The sequence below is a fragment of the Marmota flaviventris genome, chromosome 16 (assembly GCF_047511675.1).
Source record: "Marmota flaviventris isolate mMarFla1 chromosome 16, mMarFla1.hap1, whole genome shotgun sequence".
Taxonomy (NCBI): domain Eukaryota; kingdom Metazoa; phylum Chordata; class Mammalia; order Rodentia; family Sciuridae; genus Marmota; species Marmota flaviventris.
Window position 1 is genome coordinate 74,378,781 of NC_092513.1, and position 16,079 is coordinate 74,394,859.

Sequence of the window (16,079 nt, forward strand, 5' to 3'; positions counted from 1 at the left end):
TTGTGACATTACTAAACTTATACATTAGTTCTAGGAGGTTTTGTTTTATCTGATTTTTTTTTTTGTATATAAATTCTTTGGGATTCTATATAGGACATCATTTTCAAATAAGGATACTTTTATTTGTATTTTTCTAGTTTAGATGCCTTTATTGCCTTTTTAAAAATGAAATGGAGAGAGGCATGGGATGCTGGACGCCAGCTGCAGTGGTGTGCTCACCTAGGCCGAGGGCTGACCTACTGGCAAAGACTGGTGCTATTTCATTCATGATTTTTGTATAGGCTGAAATTTGGGTTGAGTTAAACTGAAGACCTCTACAAAGAGGACCTATTTGGGGTTGGTTTGGTGTTTGGGTTTTTTTTTTTTTTTTGATCCTTTTTCTAAAATGGGAGCCTCAAGCTGTATACAAGTGTTAGATCTGTATCAGGCAATGCTGAGAGAGGGCAAGTATTTCAATGCCTATAATTACATAATGTATACTGTTGGGAGCATAAGAGATGCCTTCAGAGGAAAAAAATGTAAAGGATCCTGTAGAAATTCAAAATCTAGTGAATAAAGCCAAAAGAGACCTTGAAATAATTTGTTGACAGTTCACATTGGCCAACTCTATTCAACTGACAAGCTTGTCATTAAGAAACAAGAGAAGCCAAGGACCTAGGGGGCTGGGAACCTCCAGCATCCATTCTGTGGCAGGCTGGGGGCTCCCAATGCCAGCTGAAAATTCCCTTTCACTTTGCCTGCCCTGGGGAAGCGGATAAACTGAGTCATGTTTCCATTTCTGTTTTAGCCTTAGTGAAAAAGCATGGTTGTGCCTTCTTGGTTCATGTGTTTGAATGAAGGGCTGGGAGGTCATCAGAATAATGCTGTGTATTATTGTGTCTCGTCTCCATCCCATCTCATCTTGTAGCTCATCACCATTTGTATAGAACATATACAGACTTTGTTTTTCTTGGTCCTTGACAATAAACCAAATTGTCTACCTTTTGTTTTGTGCCAAATAAACCAGTAAGATAACGCACATTCACTTCATGGGCAGGGTCCCACCTTGAGCTGAAAACTCCCTTTGTGTGGGGAGTTGGGAGTAGGTCAGGGTGATGAGAAACAGGATGTAACCTGTAATTTACACCTGTGCCCAATGCGGTGACAAAAGGTGGCAGACATATGAATATACACCCAGAGATGGAGAACTTTGCAGCCCAGCCAGAGTGTGAGCTAAGGATTGGCAGCAAGCCCCTCCCCACCCCTTGTGCATCAGATTCTTCCTGCTGACAGTCCCCAGTGTGGTGCCTGGACCCTGAAAGAGAGGGAATTGTAGCTTATAGCACTGTGGCTGACAGTCAGGATTGATTGGAGAAATGGAGCCTTGTTAACAGACAAATCTCTCAGCACTTCCCTCCCTGAGGATTCTGACTTGGTAAATGAGAGGCGAGACAAGAGTTAATATATATTCTTAAAAATCTCCTAATGTTTTCAATATTTAATCAGTTTGAGGAACCACTGCTCTTTGAGTATGTTACAGCTTATAAAGATTATCAGTTGTATACCTTTATCCTGGAAAATATATTCTTTCCAAACATCTAGAAGCAGCATATTAAATAAGTTACTTGACTTCTGGGAAGCTTATATAGGGCCCAGACCCTATTTAGTGATTTCTCATTCCCTTTTGTGTACAATGTTAAGTGGATTCAAGATTCATGGGTTGGGGATGTGGCTCAAGTGGTAGCGCGCTCCCCTGGCATGCATGAGACACTGAGTTCGATCCTCAGCACCACATAAAAATAAAATAAAGATATCATGTTCACCTAAAAAAACTAAAAAGTAAATATTTTTAAAAAGATTCATGTGTTATGGTTTGAATAGGCTCATATAAATTTTATAGTTTCTGCCAAAAAAAAATTAACCATTTTAAAATAAAGTAATTCGTTGATGGTACTTTCATAATATTGTGTAGTGACTACCTCTATCTAGTTCCAAGATGTCCTTAAAAAGTTTCTTAAATATTCTAGACAGCTTAGAGCTTTACCAGATATGTAATTTGCAAACCTGTACTCATGAAGCAGTTGTTACACATTCATCTCTCTCCCATCCTTTGGGGACCACCAATCAGCTTTCTCCCTATATGAATTTTCTTATTCTAAGTAATTCATATAAATGGAGTCATAAAATGCATGACATTTTGTGCCTGGTTTCTTTCATTTAGCACAAATGTTTTCAAGGTTCATTCACATAGTAACATGCATCACTAGTTTATTACAATATTTCATCAAACATTCACTAGAATTTGTTTATTCATTCATTTATTAACTGGTATTTGGGCTTTTTGACTACTATTGGTAGTGTTGCAGATGAACATGCATGTAATTATATTTGAGTGCCTATTTTCAATTCTTATACAATACTAAGGAGAAGAATTCGCTATGTCATATGGTAATACTATAACTATTTTCCATTTTGCATACTTGTATTTTAGTGTCATTCCTGAATCACATTATCATTAAAATTTCTAAAATAGTAATAAAGATGATGATTATATCTTCTCCAATGATTTAGTTTGTACCATAAAATATTTTATCACTTACTTAAATTACATGTATTATATTTAGAGCAAATCCCAATATTATACATAATTTCTGTAATGGGTGTATTTGGAAGAAATTGATGTGATTTTTTCCATTGCTACCCTAATATTGGCCCCTGTTCTGTAAATTTATTTTATCCATATTCTATATATTCAATCTGATCACAGGAAATAAAAATGTATTTATATTTTAATAAGACCTTTGATTTTCATTCATATGTGTTACTATCTATCAAAGGAAATTAGCACAAATGTATTAAATGAATTTCAAATATAAGTTACAGATATGTTTGGATTATTGAAGAAGCACAGCTATGTCTTTATGATAGTAAAGCAGAGAAATACGCATCAGTGTCAATATGAGCAGTGTCAATATGCCAGGTTTAGACACTGATTTTACCAATATTTAGCTGAATTACATAACCTCCTTTAGATATATATTTAATTTTTTGAGTAATCACCACCCACTTTTCCATAATGGCTGAAACATTTACATTTCAGCCCACACAAGCCATTTACATTTAGCCCACATTGTATAAGAGTTTTAGTATCTCCAAATCCCCAACATTTCTTAATTCCATTTTTTAGTATAGCCTTCTTAGAAAGAGTGAAGTGGTAATAGATTGTGAGTTTTTTTTTTTTTTTTTTTTTGCATTTCCCTAACAAATCAGAGTGTCAAGCATCTCTTCATGTGTTTGTTGCCTTCTAGTAAGTCCTTTACCATTTAAAAACTTTGGTAGTTTGTCTTTTTTTGCTGTTTTAGTGTTGAGTTCTTTAGATATTCTGAATAGTTTAGAGCTTTATTGGATATATAATTTGAAAATATTTACTCCCATTCTGTAGGTTGTCATTCACTTTCTGGATAATATCCTTTGATATACAAAAGTTTTAAATTTTAATTTAAGTCTATTTTTCTATTTTAAGTCTATTGTTGCTTAAAAGTGGCATAAAATAAATGCCACTTTTTTTCCCATATTTGAGTAATAGAATAGTTTTTCATAACATGTTATCTTAACATTTAGTAAGTTTATTGTTTTAAATAAGATTTTTGCTTTAATTTCTAACATGGAAAATATTAATAGATTTAACCTTCCCAAATAGAAGCCTTTTGTTTTCCCAGTAATTTTTAAGTATCTAAAGGAGTCCTGAGGCCAGTCTGTTTAGAGATCAGGGCTCAGAAGATTTCAGTAACTTCAGCTAATCATTGTCTACCTCTAAAATGTATCCTGTGACTTCGTGGGTGATGAATGAGCTTTACAACAGCCTGGCTCTGTTTCTTCTCCCTCATACTGGTGCTGTTGCTGTTACAATGTATTTCTCCATATACTAAAGCTCCCATTTTACATTGTTATTTTCACTTTAAACAGTTGAGGGGCTCATGGGCTCAGAGTTCCCTTTAAGAAAAAGCTTGCTATTCACCTACAATAAGTGCTGCTCCTTGAGATTCCGAAGCTGTAGTACCTTCACAATCTGCTTCAGTTTGAGAACTGAGGCTCTGATTCCCCAGGCAGTCCCCAGCACATGAATGAGCATGGCAGGCTCACCAGGACTTGACAAGTTCAATATGGTGCAGCTCTCTTTTAATGGGCTTTCTTTGTCACAGGGTTCCCTGTTGGGTTGGCTAAGATTTTGTGAGCTCTCCCTGCCAAATCCTGCTTTCCCTATGCCTTTCACAGATGTTTCTGTTTACATGGTGGTCTGAAGGCTTCCTCTGCCTAATTCTGGCCTACTTTTTAACTTTTGTGTACATTACCCTCAATAAATCTCTTGTACTCCTATCTTACCATTTGCTTCCTAGGGGATCCACTGAAACAACACTCTTTGTCTTTCTAAGAGACTTTATCTGGTTTTTAAAAATTTCTTCCTGCAGAATTGAGTTTCTGCATGGTATTATTTCCCTTTGGCCTAAAGAATTTCTTCATTATTTGATGTAGTTCTAGAGTGTATTATCCCTAAAGGAAAAGGGGAAGAAAGAGAGAGCGAAGGAAACACCAGGAGTCCAATAGGCAAAGCCAGGAGCAGTATGCTTTCATGAGAGAAGGTCAACAATGGACTTCCAGTGTTATTCCCCAAGGATATTTACTATATATGTCATGGGATGCTGGTGGCAGCTCTGGCCTAGTGGACAAAACCTGACATGATATCAATGTTTCACTATATTAATGATGTGAATTTCTGTGTTTTTCCCCACCTAGAAGAGGCAGCTCAAACAGTGGAGGCATATCTCTAAGACAGACAATGGGGCCATCAGCTTTTAGAAATTATAAGGACCTGGGCTACCTGCCAAGTACTTGGGGGTTATCTGGTTGAATACTGATGTTATAAAGAAAGTACAAATATTCTCCACTTCCAAGCAGTCATGGACCTTCTTGGTAAGGTTGGATATTGGCAGCCCTCTATTCCACACTTAGCACAAATGTTAAAAATCATTTTGTGATTTAGTTAAAAGGGAAATTATGGTGGTACTGGGAACTTGAGCACCTTAAGGACTTTTCTCAAGCAAAAATAATTGTGGAACAATTACCAGACTTTTGTCCAATACCAACCCTATGATTGGATGTTTTCAGTTGTCCAGATAGGTTTGAGTGGGTCCTGTGGCAGCAGTAGGGCAATAAATGAGTTGCCTTATGGTCTTGATCACAGCTATGGAAGGAGATAGAGGTATAGAAAGATATGGAAACCACTGCCAGGGTTGGAACTGACTGTAGGGCAAGTGCACAGCCATGCTCCTCTGCCAGGCAAATAGGAAGCAGGCAACTATCCAAGTAAGATATCTGAAGATGTCTAGCTGAAGATGTGGCCACTGGCTGTATAGAAGGTGGATCACAAGAAAAAGAAAACTCTCTGGACCATAACAAAGAAGAAGGGATTTTCACCAAGATACTCAGACATCATATGTGTATCTATCTCTTATTCTACCTGTTCAATAAAGTAGTCAAGGTTAAGGCCTCATGTGATGGGATAGATAGCTCGAGGGGACAACCTGCACAGTGGCAGGTTAACTTCATCAAAACTTTGTTCCCATAAGAAGACTGCAGTGTTACCCTAATGTGTGTGGACACATACCCTGGACTGCTACAGGCATATTCTTGCAGAAGGCAACAATAAATGGCCTCAATGGCTTGGCATTGTGTGTGGCACACCTATGAACATAGACAATGACAAGGGAACACACCTTACTGGCCACAGGATGCAAGAATGGAACTGCCTTTGATCTCTTGTAAGCTTTTCCCAATGTCTCCCATGCTTTCTCTAGGGTCTCTCGTTGGCCTGTGTATTACGTACCTCATTGTCCAGACTATCTTGGACTTGAAGATAGATATATTTCACTGGTTTGGGTAAATCTTGTCCATAAGAACGTCAAATGTCTCATCTGTCTCATGATTTGTATATAAGCTAACCCATTCAATATTGTCTCACATATCTCAGAGACTGCTCCACTTTTAAAGAACCAACTGTATTGAGGTATAATTGACATACAGTAAACACACATGTTGAAAGTGAACAATTTGGTAGATTTTGACATGTATATATCCATTGAACCATCACTATAGTCAGAATGGTAAGCACATCCATCACCTTTGTAAACTGTTTCCTGCCCTACTCTGCTCAGACAATTACCTCTCTCTTCAATAACTATTGATTAGTTAGTATTATCTAGAGTTTTATATAAATGTAATAATATATACTTTGAGGTATGTCCTGGCACCAGTTAATAAAGGCCATCTTTCTGTCATTGAGTTATTTTTGCACCTTTGTCAAAAATCAATTGGGCAGGGGGCTGGAGTTGTAGCTCAGTGGTGGGGCACTTGCCTCTCACATGATAGGCAGTAGGTTCAATCCTCAGCATCACATTAAAAAAATAAACAAAATTTTGTGTCCAACTATAACTATAAAATATTTTTTTAAAAATCAGTTGGGCAGATTTGGGGTCTATTTATAGATTTTCTGTTCTGTTTTATTGATCTATGTATGTTTATCTCTCTGTAGAAACCACACAGTTCTTATCTTAATAGTAAGCTTCTGCTTTATTCCTTTTTGAAATTGTTTTAACAATTCTAAGTTCTACTTATTATTAGTTTTTGTTAAAATATGTTTTTTATTTTCTGTGTTGCCCAGGCTGGTCTTGAGCTTCTGGTCTCAAGTGATTCTCCTACCTCAGCTTCCAAGTAGCAGGGATTACCAGCATGCACCACCATTCCCAGATGCTTTTAAAATATTTATTTATTTTTATTTTGAAATATTTCATAAATACATAAAACATGATGGGCTCCATTTCAGTTCCCAGTATTACCCCTTTCTCTCCCCTCGACCTTCCCCCTGATCCCCTTCTTCTATTGGTCTTCCTTCTATTAATTTATTTTAAAAATTGGTACATTATAGTTGTATGTAAAAGTGAGATTTATTGTGATATATTCATAAATGCTCATAGCAATAGTTCCTCCCCTTTCCCATCCCTCCTTCCTCCTCTTGATCATCCCCTTCCTCTACTCCATTGTTCTCCCTTCTATTCTCATGAGATCCCCTTTTTAGAAAAATTCCTTATTTCTCTCCAGCTTCCACATATGAGAGAAAACATTTGACATTGACATTCTGGATCTGGCTTAGTTCACTTAGCATGATGGTCTCCAATTACATCCATTTGCCATCAAATGCCATAATCTCATTCTTTTTTTTTTTTTCTGGCTGAATAAAACTCCATTGTGTGTGTATACAGGATTTTCTTTATCCATCATCTATTGAGGAACACCTAAGCTGGCTCCATAACTTAGCTATTGTGAATTGCCCTGCTGTAAACATCGGCATGTAGTATCACTATAGTATGCTAATTTTAGTTCTTCTGGATAAATACCAAGGAGTGGGAAAGCTATGAAGGATCCACTCCTACTTTTTTGAGGAGTCTCCATATTACTTTCCAAAGTGGTTAATATTTCTGATATTTTGATTGGTGTATTATCATACAGGGTTAATTTGAGAAGAATTGTCATTTTAACATTTAGTCTTCCTCTTCCTTTTCAAGGGCCTTTAAAAATACCTCTCAGCCCCACTGTTATGTATAATAATGCACTAAAAATAATAAATATAAAGAAAGCAAGAACAAAAAAAGCCTCTCAACAATGTTTTATATTTTCCAGGTTTTGCAAGATTTTATAATATTTATTCCTCAGAATTCCATAATTTTGGTGATATTGTGTTATTTTCTTTTAAATTTTGATTTTTTAAAAAATTTTCTTTTATAAAGAAAATATTGATTTTTTATATCAATTTTGTTTCCTTACAAACTTGTTAAACTTATTTCATTAGACCTGACCATTGTTTTCCACATAGATGATTATGCTACTCATGCATTAAACACATTTTAACTTCATTCCATTATGTATGCATTTTACTTATTTATTTATTTGCATTTATTCTACTGTATACCAATTCCATGTTGAATAGAAGTAGTGTTGGACAGAATTGGAGAGAGTGGAGAGCCTTGTGTTGTTTCTACAGAGAATATTTTTCATTTAGTATGATGTCGACCATAGGTTTTACAGGTTGAAAAGTTGTTTTCTATTCACAGTTTTCCAAGAGTTCATGAAAATAAGGAATGGATTGGATTTTGTCAAATTTTCTTCTGTGTTTGTTCACATTTCCAACAAGTATAGACATGGGAAGATGCTTCCTTTCCCCGCCCAGGAAGTCTCAGTTTGGAGGACAGTATGATGCAAAGGAAGAAAAGGATACACAGTTAGTCATGTGACTTCCAGTTACATCTCTACTCCTCACCCATACAGTGAAATTACTCCACTGCTCTGATTCTCAGTTTCTTCATTGAAGTTGGGTTGATGGAAGGGCCAGTGAGAGAATCCTGGTGAAGTGATGCTGGTGGCTGGCCCTACTAGCTCCCAATTGTCAGGAGCCATCCATGGGTTGCATGTGGGTTACCATGTATGGAAGCCTCGTAGATAGACAAGAGACATCTGGTGTCTGGGAATGGCTAGTGGACATTTCCTCGGTCAATTGCCCAGGAACAATGTGAATCTCTTTCTGGCTCTGCAATGGCCTACACAGCACCTGAGATGGGTGTGACCTGCCAAGATGTCAATCAACATTCTGACAACAAGACATCACGAATCAAGACTCCACCCTTGAAACTTTGTCCCTGCCTTTGATGTACCCCTTAAATAAACCACTGGAGCCATTTTCCCTTGTCTAGTTCCAGAACCCATGTGGACTAGATCTATCAGGGGCTTCGTATTCTATAAATATAAGTATTTGTGCTTTGTTACTAATTATCTGAGATTATAAGTTTTAGGGTGGCTTGAACTCCCCCGGGCAGGAAGAACTCCCAAAGAGATGCTGGCCATCATCCCCTCGAAACCCAATATAAGCTGTCTCTCCTCAGGTAGTTCTGAGACAAGGGGAGGAGCAGTCAGATGGTCAGCGGCTCCCCTTGTTGCTTTCAGGGCCTTGCTGTGATCTCTCCCTCTGGGACTGGCTCTGCTATGTTTGGGGGCGGGAGGTAGTTCTAATGTTGAGTAGGTAAATAGATGTGAGCAGAAGAATGGGGAAGGGACAATAGGCTCACACCATCTTGAGCGACATAAGATCACTCCACATTAGTGACAAAAAGCCCCACTTCCTTTTGACCACATAACACCTTAAAACTGAGAAATGGGTGTAATCAGCCCAAGGGACTTTTCATCTTTGGAACATGTGCAGAGCACTAAGGCCCTCTTCCATGGTGGGGGAAAATGTTAACTACCCCAAAGAATAATTCATGAGATGGGAGGGTCCCAAGCAGGTTATTAAAAACCAGCAAGCATGAGGCCACTTCTTCTGTTTGGAAGACCTGCTCCAAGAGCACACATTCATTTCATTATTGAATTTTTTATGCTTTTTATGTGTGTCTCTTGTCTAAAGGTTTTCCTTTGAGGAGACAAGAACAAGGAACCTCCCCCTGGTTAACACTATGGCATCCATGTTCCATGGCTCTGCATCTTGGAATAGAGGCTGGAACATAAAATCTTTGGCTCAGGCTGATTCTGTTGGGAGGTTTTACAGAAGGCCTATCAGAGTGCTGTCTAGTGGAAATCTAATTGATCCCCATGTGTAAATGTAAATGTTCTGACAGTCACACTAAAAAGTAAAAAGAAAGCAGGTGAAAATAATTTTAATATATTTAACCCAATATATACAAAATATTAGTTTCAACATGTAATCAATATTGACATTCTTTTTAAAGTTTGTTCTTTTTAGATACATATGATAGTAGAGTGTATTTTGACGTATTACGCATATATGCAGTATAACTTATTCTAATTAGGACCTCATTCTTGTGGTTGTATATGATGTTCACTGGTCATCTATGAATATAGGAAAGTTATATCCAATTCATTCTGTTGTCTTTCCTATTCCCATCTCCTCTTCCTTCCCTTCATTCTCCTTTGTCTAATCCAATGAACTTCTCTTCTTCCCTCCCCCACTCTTAGTATGTGTTAGCATCCACATATCAGAATATTTGGCCTTTGATTTTTTGGAATTAGTTTATTTCGCTTAACATGATAGTCTCCAGTTCTATTCATTTACTGGCAAATTCCCAAATTCCATTCTTCTTTATGGCTAAGTAATATTCCATATGTATATATACCATGTTTTCTTTATCCATTCATCTGCTGAAGGGCAGGCATCTAGTTTGATTCCATAGTTAAACCATTGAGTTGAGCTGCTATAAACATTGATGTGCCTGCGTCACTGTAATATTGGCATTTTTAATGAGGTATCTTATGCTCCTCTTTCATATTAAGTCTTCAAAACACATGTGTTTTACATGGAAAACAATTTTAATTAGGACTAGCCACAATGCAACTGCTCAATAGACATTACGGGACTAATGGCTTCCATATTGGACAGATCTAGTGTCCTAACCTGGTCTCTTAGGAACAGAGCCATGCCGCCATCTGGTGGTAACTTAGTCAAATAGCAACCCTGACACCAACTGTGGGCCAGGCCTTGAAGTGGCAAAGATGACATAACTTGACCCTACTTGCTCTTTGAGTGCCTTCAACCTAGAGTTCAGAACAAAGGATTCAAAGTTCCAGAAACAAAGCGGCCTAAAGTGCCCTGGTATTTGATGGTGAAAAGGTTCTAACAATGAAGGTATTTCACAGATACAGAAGTAAGAGGGGGAATGACCTGCTTGGAGCCAGGAGATAAATATGAAGCTGACCTAAATGAAAGACACCATGGCCAGACCATCAGCATCTGTCACTGAAACAATGGAAACTGCTTAAAAATAGTTTTTGTTTTTACTAAATAACGAATATATTAATAGGATTCAAAATCCCAAAGTGAAAAGCAAAGAGACTCTCCCATACTCCCTAATTACTCAGTTCCCCTTTAGTGAGGCATCACAATCAATACTGTGATATGCTTGTTGGCACGTTATTTTTACATGTGTAAATCTATCTGTAGAATCGTTCATGAAATGGAATTGTTGGGCCCAAGGATATGCAATTTTGTTAGTTAAAACATATCATTTTTTAAAAAAATTTGGCTTTACTTTATACACTCTATATCCCATAAGTTCACTATTTTTAAAAATTTGTTCTACTTAGTTGTACATGATAGCAGAATGCATTTCAATACATTGTACACAAACAGAGTGCAACATTTCAATTCTGTGGCTATACACGGTGTAGAGATGTACCATTTGTATAGTCATTCATGTACCTAGGATAATGATGTCCATCTCATTCCACCATTTTTCCTACCACCATAACCCCTCACCACCCTCCCCTTTGCTCAATCCAAAGTTCCTCCATTCTTCCCATTCTTGCCCCCCCCCCAATCATAGATCAGCAGCCACTAATCAGAGAAAACATTTGGCCTTTAGTTTTTTGAGATTGATTTTCTTTGCTTAGCATAATATTCTCCAACTCCATTCATTTATCTGCAAGTGCCATAATTTTATTCTCTTTTATTACTGGGTAATATTCCATTGAGTATATACAAGTTCAGTATTTTAAGTGTGCAATTTGAGAAGTTTGACAAAGGTATATAGGTAGTTATATAATCACCACAACCATGATATAGAGCATTTCCATCACTACAGGAAGCTTCCTTGTTGCTGTTAGTAGTTAATTTCCTTATTTCCACCACTGCTTCTGGAAACTACTAGTCTGTTTTCTGTACTTTACAAGGTGGCCTTTTCCAGAACATCATACAAATGGAATAGTATAGAATATTATCTTTCTCCTGTCCAATGTGATTCATCCATATTGTTAACAGGCATCATATAGCACAGTAAGACCTTTTTAAAAACTATCAGCAGTATTCTATGACATCCCAGTTTATTCATTCACTAGTTGATGGACATTTGAATTGTTTGTAGTTTCGAGTTATTAGGCATAATGTTTCTATGGATGTTTGAGTAATCTTTGAGCTTTCAGTTCTCCTACACGTATATCTAGAAGTGAAATTTGTAGGTCATATGATAAGTGAATATTTAACTTTACAAGAAGCTGCCACATTGCCTTCTAAAGACATGTACCATTTGTTTGCCATTAGTAATTAGATTTCCAATTGCTCTTTACCCTCACCTGCTCTTGGTTAGAGAGTGCAGTGCCTGACATCATTACTTTAATTTTAGCTATTTGGTGGATATTTAGAGGTATTTCCTTGTGGTTTAAATTTGATGACTAATGGTACTATATGTCATTCATATGCTTACTTGCTACTTGTATACATTCTCTGGTGATGTGCCTGTTCAGAACTCTTGTCCATTTTTTAAATTGGACTGCTTGTCTTATATTAAGGTAAAAGATATTTGTTGCCTGGGCTGCTTCTGTTCTTTGTTTTACCACCATGAGTAAGAAAGTCTTCCTTCTGTTTTTACAGTATAAGTAGAACCATCCTGCACTGCTTCTGGGTCTGTATTCTATTTACTGCTTCTTGTCTTTTTTCTTTGTTTTAATGAATTTTTACCTTTTCCAGTTTATTGAAGTAGTAATCTTTTTGTTTTTAGATATAAATTTATAGTTCAAAAAATTGACAGAGCCATTGCCCAAGAACACCCCTATAGTTAAAGACAGATTGAGTTCTTCCTTGCTGCAGTCAGGGAGTATGTATGCCAAAAAGAAAAGTGTGGGTCATCTTAGGACAGTATGTATGTGTGGAGGGGGGTTGTTAGTGCAGGTCTAGGTGGTAGAGTTAGTTATAGGATGGTATTGATAGGGATTACTCAGAATTTATAAACTAGGTATATAACAATTCGGAGTCTCATTTTTATAATATTCAAGTTTCTTTTCTTTGCTTAGTTTTTAGTCTCATAAATATTAAATGATACTTACAGGTGGTAACTAGATTGGATTGAGCTCCTGCACTAAATCCCAACAGACCAAACCAAAATGAAGTCACTCTTGCTGAAGTTCCAGTGCACCAATCCAAACTAAGTCATTTAGTTTTGGAAATCAGGAGGGATGATAGTCAAATCCCCAAACAGGTTGGTTTTAGACATAAGGAAGTCCCTTCTGCTTTAACCCTCACAAGGGAAGTAACTAACATTAAGCAATCTGCTTTTTGTATTGTGATATTTCCTTGTTCCTGCTAAAGCTACCTTATAAAAATGGACGGTTCTGCTATATCCAGTTTAATTAACACATCTGTTATTTTAAGATGAGATGATACCTGATTAATTGCAAATACATCATTTAATTAAATATGTTGAAATTTTATCTTTTGATAAAAAACAAAGTTGTCTGACAGAGCTGGGAGTAAGAGTCTGGACTTACAGAATCTGTGATGATATTATAGTTTTGATTTGATGGAGTTTATCTCTTTTGTGAATTAGGGTGCATTTTGCAAGTTGTGATTTCCTTTTGTTTTTATTTTTTTATGTCACTCTGTGACTTTGGTGTGGAAAAATGCAGTCTATGGTGTTACGAGATTAAGTTAGCATGGCAAATAGTGGGAAGGCTTTTAAAGGCTGTTGGAACAGGGGAATATCTATTTAGAAAGTATTACATTTATGTCTCTATCACCTATATTCACGATTCTACCATAAAAATGAATCACAATGAAGTATCAAATATACTAGAAGAAATTATGGGAGGACATTACAAATGAAAATATTTATATGCTGAGCAGCGGCAGTGGGGGTCCTGGGGCTGTGATTCTGTGGATGTTGGCAAATTGGGCCCAGGATATAGAGAGTGCAGTGCCTGACAGCATGTCTGTTGTGAGGCTAGGTGGGATAGAGAGGAGGTGGTTGTGGTGGGAGGCAGTGAATCTATATAAATAGAACCCAAGCAGGACCAAAAGGCTAAATTCCAGGAGAGTGAGTGCTGGGCCTTTTCTTTATGAAGCAAAGTCTATAAAGGCTGCCCTGAAGGACAATCAAGTGAAATGCTCTATACATTATGGTGGTTGGCATAAAAATGGGGTGAATGGGGTCCAGAGTACAGATTATTCAAACACATGAGCAATGAATTTCAGAAACAGCGAGAACTTCAAAACACCAATCAGGAACAGAACATAAGAGGGCAAGATGAGAGGAGCTGCCTCAGTGATCTGATATGCCACAGGAAGAATGTTGGTATGAAAGCAAAATGGAACAGATAGAAAACACCTGGAAACAGAAAAAGTGATGGTACCAGTGAGACACCTCAGAATCCTTGGAAGAAAAAAAAGCCCAGGTAGATCCTACTGTTAAAAATAAAATTACATGTTCTTCGTCCCTACTCTGTTCTTAGTTACTCTCCTTATATCAAAGAAGACATTTGGCATTTGTTTTTTAGGGATTGACTAGCTTCACTTAGCATAATCTGCTCTAATGCCATCCATTTCCCTGCAAATTCTATGATTTTGTCATTTTTAACCCACTTGAATCAAAGTGTGAAATATGATATATCAAGAACTATGTGATGTTTTGAACAACCAACAATAAAAATTAAAAAAAAAAATAAAATTACATTCATGAGTAGTGTTGAAGATTCCTAAAGAGCTAAAACCATGTCTGAATGATGATTACCAGACAAAAACAGCTCTGTTCTTCCTGCCAAGAATGTGGACTCCATTTTAGAGGATTGTGCAAATTAGAAGAAATCTCTAAGAAGCATAGATAATGAGGAGTATGCTGTTAATGAAGTTGTGACAGGGCTAGTTCAATATGATTTTGGGAACTTGGCTCTTCTGTATTTCAGCATGCTGAAATCCCCACCTATCATCCTGATACTCACCTGTGTTAGGTTTATGGACCTGGGACATATAGTGAGACTATTTGTACAAAATGAAATGATGCCGGTCTACACACCCTGGATGAAATGAGTCTTGCTTTATCACTGAACCACTCACATTTCCTGAGGTATCTGGTAAAGATTTCAGCAACTACTTTTGGTGCCAGTAATTAGGAAATGGCTCTTCCTACACCATTGGAAGGCTGTGTGAGGAGCATTCTCACTTATGTTTGGATAAAAATGGGTTTTGTTCTTAGTCCTTCTCTTATGTAAGTTATATGCTTTGAAGATGTTGGTGAATAACAGAATTGATGTTTGTTTCTGTTTGATTTTAGCCAGAGAAAGTAAAAGGGTTATAACTCATTTTTTTTTGTTTTCTTACTTTTTCATTTCAAAGTATATTCAACAGTGGACAACAGAGAGACATGCTGTAGAGGGTTTTATTACCTAGTTGACAAAGCTTCTATTGAGCACTGGTGGTTCTCTTCCCTGAACCATGTACTTTTGTAATATGTGTTAATGCCATGTGACAAAATACTGTGATTCCTAGTGTCACGTATTCAATTTAAATTTAGTGTATATAACTGAACACATTCATTTGTGCTCCTTTTTTTTTTTTAAGGTGCTTTTGCTCGCTTCAGCAGTACATATGCTAATATTGGAATGAAACGGATATTAGCATGGGCCCTGCGCAAAGATGACATGCAAATTTGTGAAGCATTCTGTATTTTTTCAAAAACTATTTGGGAATCAATCTAACAAAAGAGGTGAAAGTGTTCTACAGTGAAAACTATAGAACACTAAAGAAAGAAATTGAAGGAGGCTGTAGAAGATGGAAAGATCTCCCATGTTTTTGGATAGGCAGCATTAACAAAAAATTGTCAAAATGGCCATACTGGGGCTGGGATTGTAGCTCAGTGGCAGAGTACTTGCCTTGCACGAATAAGGCACTGGGTTTGATCCTCAGCACCACATAAAAATAAATAAATAAAATGAACATATTGTGTCCATCTACAATGAAAAAAAGTTATTAAAAAATGGCCATACTACCAAAAGCGCTATACAGATTTAATGCAATTCCTATTAAAATTCCAATGATGTTCCTCATATAAATAGCAGTCATGAAATTCATTTGGAAAAATAAGAGGCCCAGAACAGCCAAAGCAATCTTTTGTGAGAAAAGTGAAGCAGGAGGCATCACAATACCAGATCTTAAATATACTAGTATAATAAACTGCATGGTATTGGCACCAAAGCAGACATGAAGACAAATGGTATAG

At 36.9% G+C, this 16,079-nt stretch overlaps 1 non-coding gene and 1 pseudogene across 1 annotated transcript; both read left to right on the forward strand.

Annotated features, from left to right (window-relative positions):
- Positions 1–298: 298 nt before the first annotated feature.
- LOC114104766 (LYR motif-containing protein 4 pseudogene) lies at positions 299–658 on the forward strand (annotated as a pseudogene).
- A 14,769-nt stretch (positions 659–15,427) lies between these two features.
- LOC114104772 (U6 spliceosomal RNA) lies at positions 15,428–15,531 on the forward strand. The gene has a single exon (XR_003584891.1). It is a non-coding gene; the product is annotated as a U6 spliceosomal RNA (small nuclear RNA).
- The last annotated feature ends 548 nt before the right edge of the window (positions 15,532–16,079 follow it).